The 14,590-nt window shown below is 39.6% G+C and overlaps 2 protein-coding genes across 2 annotated transcripts in view; both read left to right on the forward strand.

The window, feature by feature from the left end:
- Nucleotides 1–14,590, forward strand: part of LOC118933078 (olfactory receptor 52B6-like) — a 118,567-nt gene that overhangs the window by 14,801 nt on the left and 89,176 nt on the right. The gene's annotated exons all lie outside the window — the stretch shown is intronic.
- LOC118933075 (tripartite motif-containing protein 6) overlaps nucleotides 1–14,590 on the forward strand; it is a 162,945-nt gene that overhangs the window by 14,794 nt on the left and 133,561 nt on the right. The gene's annotated exons all lie outside the window — the stretch shown is intronic.

Raw genomic sequence — 14,590 nt, forward strand, 5'->3', positions numbered from 1 at the left:
TTCTTGACTCTTCTGCCATCTTCCTCTGCATTCCACTTACTCATTGGACCATTAACTCTTCCTCTTTCCACTGTCTCATCCTACTGAACATTTATTCCCTTACTGTAACTCCCCAGTTTCCATACCCTTAAAAAAAAGTGTCAGTTCTTCCATCCATTCATCCAAACAGTAGATAAATGAGTAGAAAGATATCCATCCACAAAGATAACCTTCTGACATCCATCGAGATGCACTGGTCTCCCATATTTCCACTTGCCTTTTAATTCTTCTATCTACTCAACTTACGGCATTGCTTTTTCCCTGGATAATTTAATTTACTGAAAGTCATTTCTTAAGAATGTCTTTCAGAACTGAACAGCACCTCGCTTCTAAAAGTTCCTGGATTGGTGATCATTTCTTTATACCATGGAATTGCTTCTCATCTGTGTTCTCCATCTCTTTGAATAATACCATCATTATGTCTAAGACTGAGACTTGAACCAAATATCACTTTGACTCTTTCTTTCCTTCACCCAACAACCAATTTGAAGGAAAACCCCAAGTGCCTCTGTCAACACCTTTCTCCACTTCCTTCCACCTGTAGTCTCACAGGTGAGACGCTAGAAATCACATTGTTTCACCATAATAACAGCCTCCTAATAAATCTAATTCATTTTCTAATATGGAGTACAACTAATGTTATGAAGAGGAACATCTGAATATGGTGCAGATCTGATTAGAAACTATCAAACCCCCTCACTACCAAAGGATCAAATCCACACCCACTAGTCTGGAGTTAAAGGACCTCTGTGGTCAGCACATCAATAGCTCTGATCTCAATTCTCAAAATTTCCTTCCTCATACTTCAAGATACACAGGTTGTTCTATTTTTTGTTATCCAAACATGAGCTGCAGCTCCTCAGCTCTGAGGAGCAGTCCAGAATGTGTGAAACGTGCCCAGAATGTGCCCCCTTCCTTGAATAACTGGCTGCTCATTGCCAGCAGAGGCTGCGTTCCCTGCTGCCACCCTCAGTGCTATAGGGCTGCAGCGCCTTTTGTGCTCTTTCCTTTGCCTGCTCTGCATCAGCGCTCTGAGTCCTGCCTTCCCTGCTGGCTCTTCTCCCCCAGAGCTCAGCCCTCACTCTTGTTTCAGGCTCTGCTGTGCTTAGTGCAAGACGCTGCACAGGAGATGAGCTCAGTGAGTCACTGATCTCTTCTGGGTTTGGTTCTCTTTATTGTTAAATTGGAGATGTGAATAAACTTAGCTGATGGGGTGGTAAGATTCAAAGTGAACAGCTGAGAAAACTCTTAGGACCAAAGGCGTTGCAGCTCTGAGTTCCAAAGGCTGCTCTGCACCCTCACCTTCTGCCTTGTGTCTGACTTTGCTCCTCTGTCTGCATAAGGACTCTATCCTTTCTTCCGGCTGCAACTTTTTCTCCACTCCAGATTCTTAGGACTCTTTTGTTTTCCCTATCTGAAAACTCTTCCTAAACAGTTTTGTTTGCTTCTGTATACAGTATGAAGACACCCTTGATATAGAGACTTTTAGCACTAAGTTCCAGCCAAGTGGATTCCAAAGTAGCCAGTGTCTTTTTATAAATCCCCTCATACCAAATTGTTCTGAGGAAAGTGTAAGGGTGCTTATTCACACCAAGGCATCTATACCAGGAGTGTAGCCTGAAGAAGCATTCCTGCTAAGAAAGTCATGTCTTAAAGCAGAAAGCATGGCAGGATTTCAGAGAACAAGAACAACAAATGGAAGATAGAGAACTGGGAATGTGATAAAAGTGAAAGCATGCAGGAAAAAAAATCCTGACTCTGACTCAGATTAGGGGCAACCTTCCCTCCCAGAGATGGTTGTATTATAGCACTCAGTACTTCTAAACTAGGGGCAGAGTGCTTTAAGACCTGAGTCTGGAGTGTCTGACACTCTACCTTACCTCCCTGAAGCTCTCTGCATGGAAGGTGCAGTGGAGGGAAGAAGAGCAGTAGTGGGGGCCCCACATGCCCCACCCATAGCCCCCAGGACCCTCAGTCACCGCTGCCAATGCCCTACCTGGCCTGTGCAATATAAGGCTGCATCCAGGATCTCCCTTGAGCTTGTAGCAGCTCAGCAACTCATGGACTGCTGGGAATATGGGGCAGCTACATGCTCCACACCTCTCTGATTTAGTACTTCATTGCTCTCAAAGGTTGAAGCAGAGGAGAGGGGATGATAAGAACAGGAAGGGACCTGGAAGAGTATTGTATTGACTCTCTCATTTAATAGAAGAGGTCAGTAGAGTCTAGAAAGGAAAAGAGACATCTCAAATTTATACAGTTTGTTGGTCACAGAATATTTCAAGCAAAGTCTTCTAACGTAGCTTATGGCTTTCCCACTATATATATGGTCAATATCTGCAAAAATGCTGAATCCTATGAAAAACGCTTAAGCCTACATAAATTAATTTAAGCATTTGTATTTATTAGAACATGTGAAATCCTCACCGGGGTCATCCATGAAACTGACCCCAAGCATGGTAAGAAACACTGGTACCCTGTGGCTGACTACACGCGTAGTATAGTTACCAGGGGAATTACAGAAAACATTTGCCCTGATTAAGGAGGCATTGAGGACACAGTACCATGCTGCCTTCTTCACAGATGTTTATTGAAGAGCTGCTAGGGAGACAACATAGGTAATAAGAATTAGCATTAACATAGGTCATAAGTTTTGGGTGAAATGGATCTGAGCTTGAGTCTGCATTCTACCGCTTGCCTTGAGAAAGTTCATAACCCACATACACCTTCATTTCTTCACCTATAAAATTGGTTATAATCATAATTACATTATAGAATGTTTAGGAAGTTAAACAACAGAGGACATTAAAAACTTTTAGGCTACTCATCACAGATTTATATCTCCGTCTAAAAAATGTAAAAACTGCCTGCCTTGGTCATTTTTTTAGGTCTCAATTTCATTATTGGACCTCCATGCACACAAAATTACCTTTGTTTTTTCCTCCTGTTAATCTGTCTCATGTCAATTTAATTCTTATACCAGCTAGAAGAACCTTGAATGGTAAAGGAAAATTCTTTCTCCCCAACAGTGTCTTTATTTATAGAAAGTGGTATAGAAAACAGTAGCTCCAATGTTTCCAAATAGCTTTTTGCAGGTACATAAATAAGACAGATAATGGCTACAAAGTCCTTCAGTTTTTAAAGGAACAAGCAGAAGTCCTGTTACAGAAAGCACACTATCTAATTATTAGGGTGGTAACTTGATTATAAGTCATTTGTGACAGACCCAAAATCATTAAACAGCAACACACTTTTAAAATTTTTTATTTAAGCACCTTTTAAAACCCAGGCCCAGTACTGGTATTCTACTTAAATTGCTGTGAGTGTCCTTCTGTAGTGTATATGGTCTGGCAGTATAAATATGCAAGGTGCGAGGCAGAGCCAAGATGGTGGAATGAGTAGAGCAGCGGAAATCTCCTCCCAAAACCACATATATTTATGAAAATATAACAAAGACAACTCTTCCTAAAATAGAGACCAGAGGGCACAGGACAACATCCAGACCACATCCACACCTGCAAGAACCCAGCACCTCATGAAGGGGGTAAGATACAAGCCCCGGCCTGGCAGGAACTGAGCGCCCCTCCCCCCAGCTCCCGGCGGGAGAAGAGCAGGCAGAGCGGGAGGGAGACGGAGCCCAGGACTGCCGAACACCCAGCCCCAGCCACCCCCACCAGAGCGCAGACACAGTGCGTGGGCGGGGGGAACTGGATACTAGAGAAACAGGGCAGCAAGAATGGTGAGCGGGTACCGGAGGCCAGTGCCTGAGGACAAAGAAAAGCAAGCGGCTTTTGTTTTGTTTTGTTTTGTTTTGGTGAGTGCTTTTTGGAAGCCTTACAGGGACAAGGTGGGACACTTAGTCCAGAGGCAGGGAATCTGGGGATCTCTGGGCACTCTAACCCCCTGGGCAGCAGGGAGCATGGAGGCCCCTCACAGAGATAAATAGCCTCCCGGCCACTCTCCCGCCAACGCGGCTCCACCATTTTGGAGCAGCAGCCTGAGCCAGGCCACACCCACAGCAACAGCGGAGATAAACTCCATAGCGGCAGGGCAGGAATCAGAAGCCCTGTCTGTGCGCAGCTGCGCAGCACAAGCCACTAGAGGTCGCTGTTCTCCCAGGAGAGGAAGGCCACAAACCAACAAGAAGGGAAGTTCTTCCAGCCGTCACTTGAGCCAGCTCTGCAAACTATTTCTATCACCATGAAAAGGCAAAATTACAGGCAAACCAAGATCACAGAGACAACACCAGAGAAGGAGACAGACCTAACCAGTCTTCCTGAAAAAGAATTCAAAATAAAAATCATAAACATGCTGATGGAGATGCAGAGAAATATGCAAGAGCAAAGGGATGAAATCCGGAGCGAGATCACAGATGCCAGGAAGGAGATTACAGAAGTGAAACAAACTCTGGAAGGATTTATAAGCAGAATGAATAAGATGCAAGAGGCCATTGATGGAATAGAAACCAGAGAACAGGAACGCATAGAAGCTGACATAGAGAGAGATAAAAGGAGCTCCAGGAATGAAACAATATTAAGAGAACTGTGTGACCAATCCAAAAGGAACAATATCCATATTATAGGGATACCAGAAGAAGAAGAGAGAGAAAAAGGGATAGAAACTGTCTTTGAAGAAATAATTGCTGAAAACTTCCCCACACTGGGGGAGGAAATAATCGAACAGACCACGGAAATACACAGAACTCCCAACACAAAGGACCCAAGGAGGACAACACCAAGACACATAATAATTAAAATGGCAAAGATCAAGGACAAGGAAAGAGTTTTAAAGGCAGCTAGAGAGAAAAAGGTCACCTATAAAGGAAAACCCATCAGGCTAACATCAGACTTCTCGACAGAAACCTTACAGGCCAGAAGAGAATGGCATGATATATTTAATGCAATGAAACAGAAGGGCCTTGAACGAAGGATACTGTATCCAGCACGATTATCATTTAAATATGATGGAGGGATTAAACAATTCCCAGACAAGCAAAAGCTGAGGGAATTTACCTTCCACAAACCACCTCTACAGGGCATCTTACAGGGACTGCTCTTCATGGGAGCACTCCTAAAAAGAGCACAGAACAAAACACCCAACATATGAAGAATGGAGGAGGAGGAATAAGAAGGGAGAGAAGAAAAGAATCTCCAGACAGTGTATATAACAGCTCAATAAGTGAGCTAAGTCAGGCAGTAAGATACTAAAGAGGCTGACCTTGAACCTTTGGTAACCACGAATTTAAAGGCTGCAATGGCAATAAGTACATATCTTTCAATAGTCACCCTAAATGTAAATGGACTTAATGCACCAGTCAAAAGACACAGAGTAATAGAATAGATTAAAAAGCAAGACCCATCTATATGCTGCTTACAAGAAACTCACGTCAAACCCAAAGACATGCACAAACTAATAGTCAAGGGATGGAAAAACATATTTCAGGCAAACAACAGAGAGAAGAAAGCAGGGGTTGCAGTACTAGTATCAGACAAAATAGACTTCAAAACAAAGAAAGTAACAAGAGATAAAGAAGGACACTACATAATGATAAAGGGCTCAGTCCAACAAGAGGATATAACCATTCTAAATGTATGTGCACCCAACACAGGAGCACCAGCATATGTGAAACAAATACTAACAGAACTAAAGGGGGAAATAGACTGCAATGCATTCATTTTAGGAGACTTCAACACACCACTCACCCCACAGGATAGATCCACCAGGCAGAAAATAAGTAAGGACACGGAGGCACTGAACAACACAGTAGAACAGATGGACCTAATAGACATCTATAGAACTCTACATCCAAAAGCAACAGGATGTACATTCTTCTCAAATGCACATGGAACATTCTCCAGGATAGACCACATACTAGCCCACAAAAAGAGCCTCAGTAAAGTCCAAAATATTGGAATTCTACCAAACAACTTTTCAGACCACAAAGGTATAAAACTAGAAATAAATTCTACAAAGAAAACAAAAAGGCTCACAAACACATGGAGGCTTAACAACATGCTCCTAAATAATCAATGGATCAATGAACAAATTAAAATAGAGATCAAGGAATATATGGAAACAAATGACAACAACAACACAAAGCCCCATCTTCTGTGGGACGCAGCAAAAGCAGTCATAAGAGGAAAGTATATAGCGATCCAGGCACACTTGAAGAAGGAAGAACAATCCCAAATGAATAGTCTAACATCGCAATTACCAAAACTGGAAAAAGAAGAACAAATGAGGCCTAAAGTCAGCAGAAGGAGGGACATAATAAAGATCAGAGAAGAAATAAACAAAATTGAGAAGAATAAGACAATAGCAAAAATCAATGAAACCAAGAGCTGGTTCTTTGACAAAATAAGCAAAATAGATAAGCCTCTAGCCAAACTTATTAAGAGAAAAAGAGAATCAACACAAATCAACAGAATCAGAAATGAGAATGGGAAAATCATGACAGACTCCACAGAAATACAAAGAATTATTAAAAACTACTATGAAAACCTATATGCCAACAAGCTGGAAAACCTAGAAGAAATGGACAACTTCCTAGAAAAATACAACCTTCCAAGACTCACCAAGGAAGAAACACAAAAGTTAAACAAACCAATTAAGAGCAAAGAAATTGAAACGGTAATCAAAAAACTACCCATGAACAAAATCCCTGGGCCGGACGGATTTACCTCGGAATTTTATCAGACATACAGGGAAGACATAATACCCATTCTCCTTAAAGTTTTCCAAAAAATAGAAGAGGAGGGAATACTCCCAAACTCATTCTATGAAGCCAACATCACCCTAATACCAAAACCAGGCAAAGACCCCACCAAAAAAGAAAACTACAGACCAATATCCCTGATGAATGTAGATGCAAAAATACTCAATAAAATATTAGCAAACCAAATTCAAAAATATATCAAAAGGATCATACACCATGACCAAGTGGGATTCATCCCAGGGATACAAGGATGGTACAACATTCAAAAGTCCATTAACATCATCCACCACATCAACAAAAAGAAAGACAAAAACTACATAATCATCTTCATAGATGCTAAAAACGCATTTGACAAAATTCAACATCGATTCATGATAAAAACTCTCAGAAAAATGGGTATAGAGGGCAAGTACCTCAACATAATAAAGGCCATATATGATAAACGCACAGACAACATTATACTGAACAGTGAGAAGCTGAAAGCTTTTCCTCTGAGATCGGGAACAAGACAGGGATGCCCACTCTCCCCACTGTTATTTTACATAGTACTGGAGGTCCTAGCCATGACAATCAGACAAAACAAAGAAATACAAGGAATCCAGATTGGTAAAGAAGAAGTTAAACTGTCACTATTTGCAGATGACATGATATTGTACATAAAAAACCCTAAAGACTCCACTACAAAACTACTAGAACTGATATCGGAATACAGCAAAGTTGCAGGATACAAAATTAACACACAGAAATCTGTGGCTTTCCTATATACTAACCATGAACCAACAGAAAGAGAAATCAGGAAAACAATTCCATTCACAATTGCATCAAAAAGAATTAAATACCTAGGAATAAACCTAACCAAAGAAGTGAAAGACCTATACCCTGAAAACTACAACTCACTCTTAAGAGAAATTAAACAGGACACTAACAAATGGAAACTCATCCCATGATCGTGGCTAGGAAGAATTAATATTGTCAAAATGGCCATCCTGCCCAAAGCAATATACACATTTGATGCAATCCCTGCCAAATTACCAGCAACGTTCTTCAACGAACTGGAACAAATAATTCAAAAATGCATATGGAAACACCAAAGACCCCAAATAGCCAAAGCAATCCTGAGAAAGAAGAATAAAGTAGGAGGGATCTCACTCCCCAACTTCAAGCTCTACAACAAAGCCATAGTAATCAAGACAATTTGGTACTGGCACAAGAACAGAGCCACAGACCAGTGGAACAGATTAGAGAATCCAGACATTAATGCAAACATATATGGTCAATTAATATTTGATAAAGGAGCCATGGGCATACAATGGCGATATGACAGTCTCTTCAACAGATGGTGCTGGCAAAACTGGACAGCTACATGTAAGAGAATAAAACTGGACCATTGTCTAACCCCATACACAAAAGTAAATTCAAAATGGATCAAAGACCTGAATGTAAGTCATGAAACCATAAAACTCTTAGAAAAAAACATAGGCAAAAACCTCTTAGACATAAACATGAGTGACCTCTTCTTGAACAGATCTCCCTGGGCAAGGAAAACAACAGCAAAAATGAACAAGTGGGACTATATTAAGCTGAAAAGCTTCTGTACAGCAAAAGACACCATCAATACAACAAAAAGGAACCCTACAGTATGGGAGAATATATTTGTAAATGACAGATCTGATAAAGGCTTGACGTCCAAAATATATAAAGAGCTCACCCACCTCAACAAACAAAAAACAAATAATCCAATTAAAAAATGGGCAGAGGAACTGAACTGACAGTTCTCCAAAAAAGAAATACAGATGGCCAACAGACACATGAAAAGATGCTCCACCTAGCTAATTATCAGGGAAATGCAAATTAAAACCACAATGAGGTATCACCTCACACCAGTAAGGATGGCTGCCATCCAAAAGACAAACAACAACAAATGTTGGCGAGGTTGTGGAGATAGGGGAACCCTCCTACACTGCTGGTGGGAATGTAAATTAGTTCAATCACTGTGGAAAGCAGTGTGGAGGTTCATCAAAATGCTCAAAATAGACTTACCATTTGACCCAGGAATTCCACTCCTAGGAATTTACCCTAAGAACACAGCACTCAAGTTTGAAAAAGACAGATGCACCCCTATGTTTATTGCACCACTATTTACAATAGCCAAGAATTGGAAGCAACCTAAATGTCCATCAGTAGATGAATGGATAAAGAAGATGTGGTACATATACACAATGGAATATTACTCAGCCATAAGAAGAAAACAAATCCTACCATTTGCAACAACATGGATGGAGCTAGAGGGTATTATGCTCAGTGAAATAAGCCAAGCGGAGAAAGAGAAATACCAAATGATTTCACTCATCTGTGGAGTATAAGAACAAAGGAAAAACTGAAGGAACAAAACAGCAGCAGAATCACAGAACCCAAGAATGGACTAACAGCTTTTCTTCTTCCTTCCTAATTACAATCCTTAAGTAGAATTCGTGCCTCATAATGAAATTACCGAGTATCATAATTCTTCCAAGTGGTAAAGATACCTCAAGACAAATGCTGGGCATAAAAGCTACAGGGCATAAATCTTCAAAGAAGTAAATCGCTAACCTTTTCCAACAATATTGCTTCTCTCTCACTTACCAAGTTTGCATTTCCCTGTATGGCCCCGGAAGATGACTGGTTAGCCAGAGACGGGTAAGATTCCTCAAGGGAGGAACAACCTAAGACAGGCACAGTCGCAGGGGGGCCATCAGGTGAGAAATTGGGGATCAGCAGAGGTGAGGCTTAGAACCTCATCCCCCCTGTTTTGAGAGAAATCTTCTGCATCCTGGATGTTTTGTTGCCCTTGTCTAGCTTGAATTAATACTTAGTCTATAGGCACACACCTGATCATCTACATTTGCCCTCTTACAGCACTAAACTATGTTTTCTACCTTTATCTTGCATCTACCTACCACTTCAGCATTTTATTAAAAATAATAATAATAATAATAATAATAATAAGGGAGAAATGTGGGATTCACATATAAATCAAGTATAAAAATCAAATGAATATTCATATTTGACCTGATTGTTTATAGTTTATAATGCGTGATCAAAACCAAAAGTTTCTGTGATGACTGCCCTTGCACTGTTCACCATGTAGGAACTTATTCACTATGTAAGAATTTTTTCACCATGTAAGAACTTGTTCGTTATGCTTCAGAAGATTGGAGACTGTTGAGACTTAGGCTTGGGGTTGATTAATGATTGTGCATTGAGTCCCCTATACAGAATTTTTATTGTTGTTAACAACCATTTGATCAATAAATATGAGAGATGCCCTCTCAAAAAAAAAATCTAAATTCCAATATAAAAATATATATATATGCAAGGTGCATTTGTGGCACGTTTGAAATTTCAAGTACAATTTATTTTTTATTCACTCTGGTCAGATCTATAATGCATATGATATTTAGACTATGAGCAATATAAAAACCTTCATATAAAATTGTTTTTTAATAGAATTATCCAATTAGGCTAAAATATTTTAAGATATAGTAATTCATTGAAGTATAAAGAGATGGGTTGGTATGTAAATATATTCAAATATAATTACTTATTAACTCATTCCTTGACTACTTTTTTGGGGTATGTCCTATATATTTCAGGCCCTGTATTAGAGACTGAAGAGTATAAAGATTAATAAGACAGGGTCCTGCCCATGAACTACTTACTGTCTAGTGGAAGAGACAAACTACCCAAACTAACCAATGTGATTAAAGCAATTCTGAGCACAGCGGGGACTCAGTGCAGGGACAGAATGGGTAGTTCTACTTAAGGCTCAAGAAAATCTTAGACAAATTGTTCCTTCAGACTATGTCTTATGCTCATGATATTTTGAATTTTGTATTCTTGCTGAATAAAAATTATATGAGTAAATAAGGGATGTGTATTATTATATACTTTGTAGAGCGATTTATTTTATTCACTCTCCAAAATAAATATATGAGGTACATAAATCAGAGATTGGCATCGTATTTTACAGATGAGGACATTAAGACTGAGGAATTCAGTATGCTTATTCAAGAAGTTGCCTCTTTGGATGGATGAAGTAATTTTATTGTGGTAATCATTTCACAATGTATATATGTGTAGCAATTCATCATGTTGGACACTTTAAACTTACAGAATTTATATGTCAGTTATATTTCAATGAAACTGGGGAAATAAAAAGAAAAAAATGATGTTACCTCTAATTTCACTTCTCTCTATAGGAGTGGTTATAGGAACAGAGAGAGAGGAAATGTTTCCTGATATGAGAGTCTGATTAAATGACATTCATTATTGACTCATATGTTCATTCATTAATTTGTTTACTCATAATTTCCTTCTTATTCATTCATTAGTATTTTTTCATCCATTCTTTCACTTACTCTTTCTTGTTGCTTTAGCATCATCAGACACTTTCTGAATGGAGAAGGTCAGGTGTGGAGGCACAGTGGCCGACATGATTGCTGCTTAGGGAGCTCAGATTCCACGAGGGGAAAGCAGATAGGTAGGAAAGAGTGAGAGAAAGGTCTCAGGAGAGAGAAATGCAAAGGACTGTTGAGTTTACTGGAGGTTGGCAGAGTTTAGTGCCTACATATTTCATGGTCTCCCATGTGAAAAGAGCATAGTAGGGATCCTAAGGAACATACTAGGAACATACTAGAACAAGTCTAATTCTGACTACTTAAATACTGTAGCTGTTGTATTAGGGCTCATCAGAGAAACAGAACCAATAGGATATATGTGTAAAGCGATTTATTATAAGGAATTGGTTCTCACAATTATGGGGGCTGAGCAGTCCAGACCCCGGAGAGCTGATGATACAGTTCTAGTCCAAGGGTTCAGACCTGAGAACTACGAGACACCCTGGTGTAAGTTTCAGTTCAAGTCTGAGACCAAAGGCAGGAGAAGACTAATGTCCCAGCTCAAAAACAGTCAGACAGAGAGATTTATTTCTTATATACTCAGCCTTTTAATCTATTAAGGCATTCATTGGATTATGGATGAGGCCCGTCCACACTGTGGGGAGCAATATACTTTACTCAGTTTACCAATTCAAATCTCATCCAGAACTACCCGCACAGACACACCCAGAAATAATGTTAAACCAAATATCTAGATGCCTTGGGGCCCAGGCAGGCTGACACATAAAATTAACATTACAGCTGTCAAACTCCAAACCTTAACTTGTCAAACAGCATGATGAAAAGGGCTCTGGCTCTTGATGGTATCAGAAACCAGTCACCCAACCTAAACTTGCATACTGGTAGTGATGTGACACCCAGCCCATAATTACCCCCTCTGTGCCTCTGTCTTTTTCAGAATTATACAGGTCCATAACCAGATATCTTAACCATGTCACCATGTTTCCTGAAGTTACCTTCCTGTTCCTCCAGAAAATAACCCCACTCTGTGGTGATGGTTGACATTCTCTGAATTATTCTTGCAAAGAAGCCACTTTTCTGTCTCTAGAGGATATTGACAGAGCTGATTTCTGGATTAGACTCAAAATGGTCCTGGCAGGTGCTGGCCCAGTACAGTAGATGAAGTGATTCATCATTGATGCTCTAACTTAAAGTGCAAGACTGACATCCTCCTCTGGTGCCTGGATGACTACACCCCCGATTCCAAGTCCTCTCGGGCTTCTAGATTCAGGACTTAACCTTAGCATCTTGGGAAGCCTGCGGCATGGCTCCTTTGTTTTAATGGAATAGATGGTAGGGTTGAGTATGGGAGGCACAAAGAGATAGTATGGATATACAAATCCACATCCATATACAGAGAGAGAATCAGAGACAGGGAGAGAGAAAAAGAACTTGGACTTGGAACAGGTCCTGCTCATAGGAAGCATTATTGAAGTACTGTCATTACTATAATTTAAAAGCATGTTTAGGTGGGAAATTAAATGTACCTTGTGCTTCCTTTGACAAAATCATGGCATATATTAATATTAAACTTAAATATGTATTTTTAAACCACATATCACACAATAGATTATGGTACAAACAAAAGTAAATCACAAAGCTTAAGAAAAATTAAGAGAGAGAAATTCCAACATTGAAAGCATCTTATTTTTCCTCTGAGTTGTTAAAGAATAGCATTCTTTCATTCCGTAACAGACTGTTGTTTTTCCTCTCACAAACTTCCGCAGGCATAGGGAATGAGAAAGGCTGCCATAAACGAGCCCACATGGGATAATTTCATTTACTGACTTAGAGCAAGCCACTTTATTAATTCAGTCACCAAATATCTACCTAGCTTGCTTTCCTGATCTTACATGTATTTTAAGAATAATATGTGACTTTAGGCAGAGTATTTGGGTAGCATTTGAAAGTTCTGAAATTAATACCCTGTTAGGCTCTGCCAATGGGGAGCATTAGATGTAGACGGGAAAGCTGGAGGGAAGGTTCAGGGATTTGCTTTCCTGGCAGCTCTCTGTTCCTGTCATTGTCACCCAAGCAACTGTCCTCTCCTTGGCAACAGCAGTTAATTCTAATAAAAGCAACTGGCTCCAGTTTGTAGTGTATTTTTTCCCCCACTCTTTCCTCAAAACAGCCTTATGTTCCTCAAATATACCAACATCAGCTCTCTTTGCCCATCCTTAAAGTCTGGGTCCCACCTCTGGGAGCACTCTCTTGGGAGCTTTGGATAACCAGAATTTTAGGACAGAAGCTGATTCCAGCAGTTACTGCCTCTCCATTATGGCACGATTCAAACACCTTCCACTCTCAGCTAAGTTACTCACATAAAGCAAGGCTTCTCAGAGCTTAGTTTTATACAAAATTAAATTCAGTAGAACTGAAGGCATTTTGTCTCATTCCACCAATATTGATTTTTTAAATATATAAACTAACTGGAGAAAAAAACAAGAAAATAAGGACGGTCTTTTCAAATAAATAGGTTTCTGCTTAGTAATTTATAAAATTATAGTTTTTTTAACGTTGCTTGAATTAATGTGTACTTAAAACATTGCAATTAGAGAACATTTTAATACCTGGAGCCAATTGATTAAAGAAAAGAAAATAATTCCAATGTGTATACATATTTTTATTGCAAACAATGATGAAAGAATGACTATCACAAGATTTTTAAGCATAAAAATTATTATGTAGGATTGGACCAACTTCAAAGAGACAAAGCAATAATGCTAAGTTTATGACAGCTATGGAGATCTTGTTCGTGTATTTTTAATGGATAATGGGGGAAAGAAAATTTCTAGGATACTTGGATTCCAAAGAATACACTTAAAAAACTCATGTGGCATTTTAATTTAAAAATGTCAATGCTCACGATATACTGAACATTATATACTTTCTACTATATAAATATTAAATAACAATTTTTAGATGTCAACTTAACATTTTTGAGGGGGCATATACTATTGCAAATTTCTTTTAGAAAGTAGCCAGGCAAAAATTCTCGAGGAACATTGGTTTGTATTAATAGGAGGGGAAAAGGTGTGGACAAGGGAAAAGACTGCAGTATTCCGAAGGCTTTAATGGAAGGCATCCTTGGTGCAACAGCCTGACGGATGGCTGATGTCAGGGTAGAGTGATCTGCCTGCAGAACTGACGTTCTCTGCCAGGACCAGCTTTGTGGGTGTGAAACCCGGGAGGTAGCATAAGGCCCATGCTCAGAAAAAGGGTCCCATGTTTGTTTCAGTGTTTGGGTGCCATGTTCTTGAAGTTCTTAATTTATTTTTGAACTTATGAAGGCTAATGGGACAATGGAGCATGGGCATGTCCTCAGCCATTTCTTGCCACTGTATTTTCCTGTAACAGTAATGATGCTGTATGCACACAGAATGCCATAGGCCACAATGTA

The sequence above is a fragment of the Manis pentadactyla genome, chromosome 9 (assembly GCF_030020395.1).
Source record: "Manis pentadactyla isolate mManPen7 chromosome 9, mManPen7.hap1, whole genome shotgun sequence".
Taxonomy (NCBI): domain Eukaryota; kingdom Metazoa; phylum Chordata; class Mammalia; order Pholidota; family Manidae; genus Manis; species Manis pentadactyla.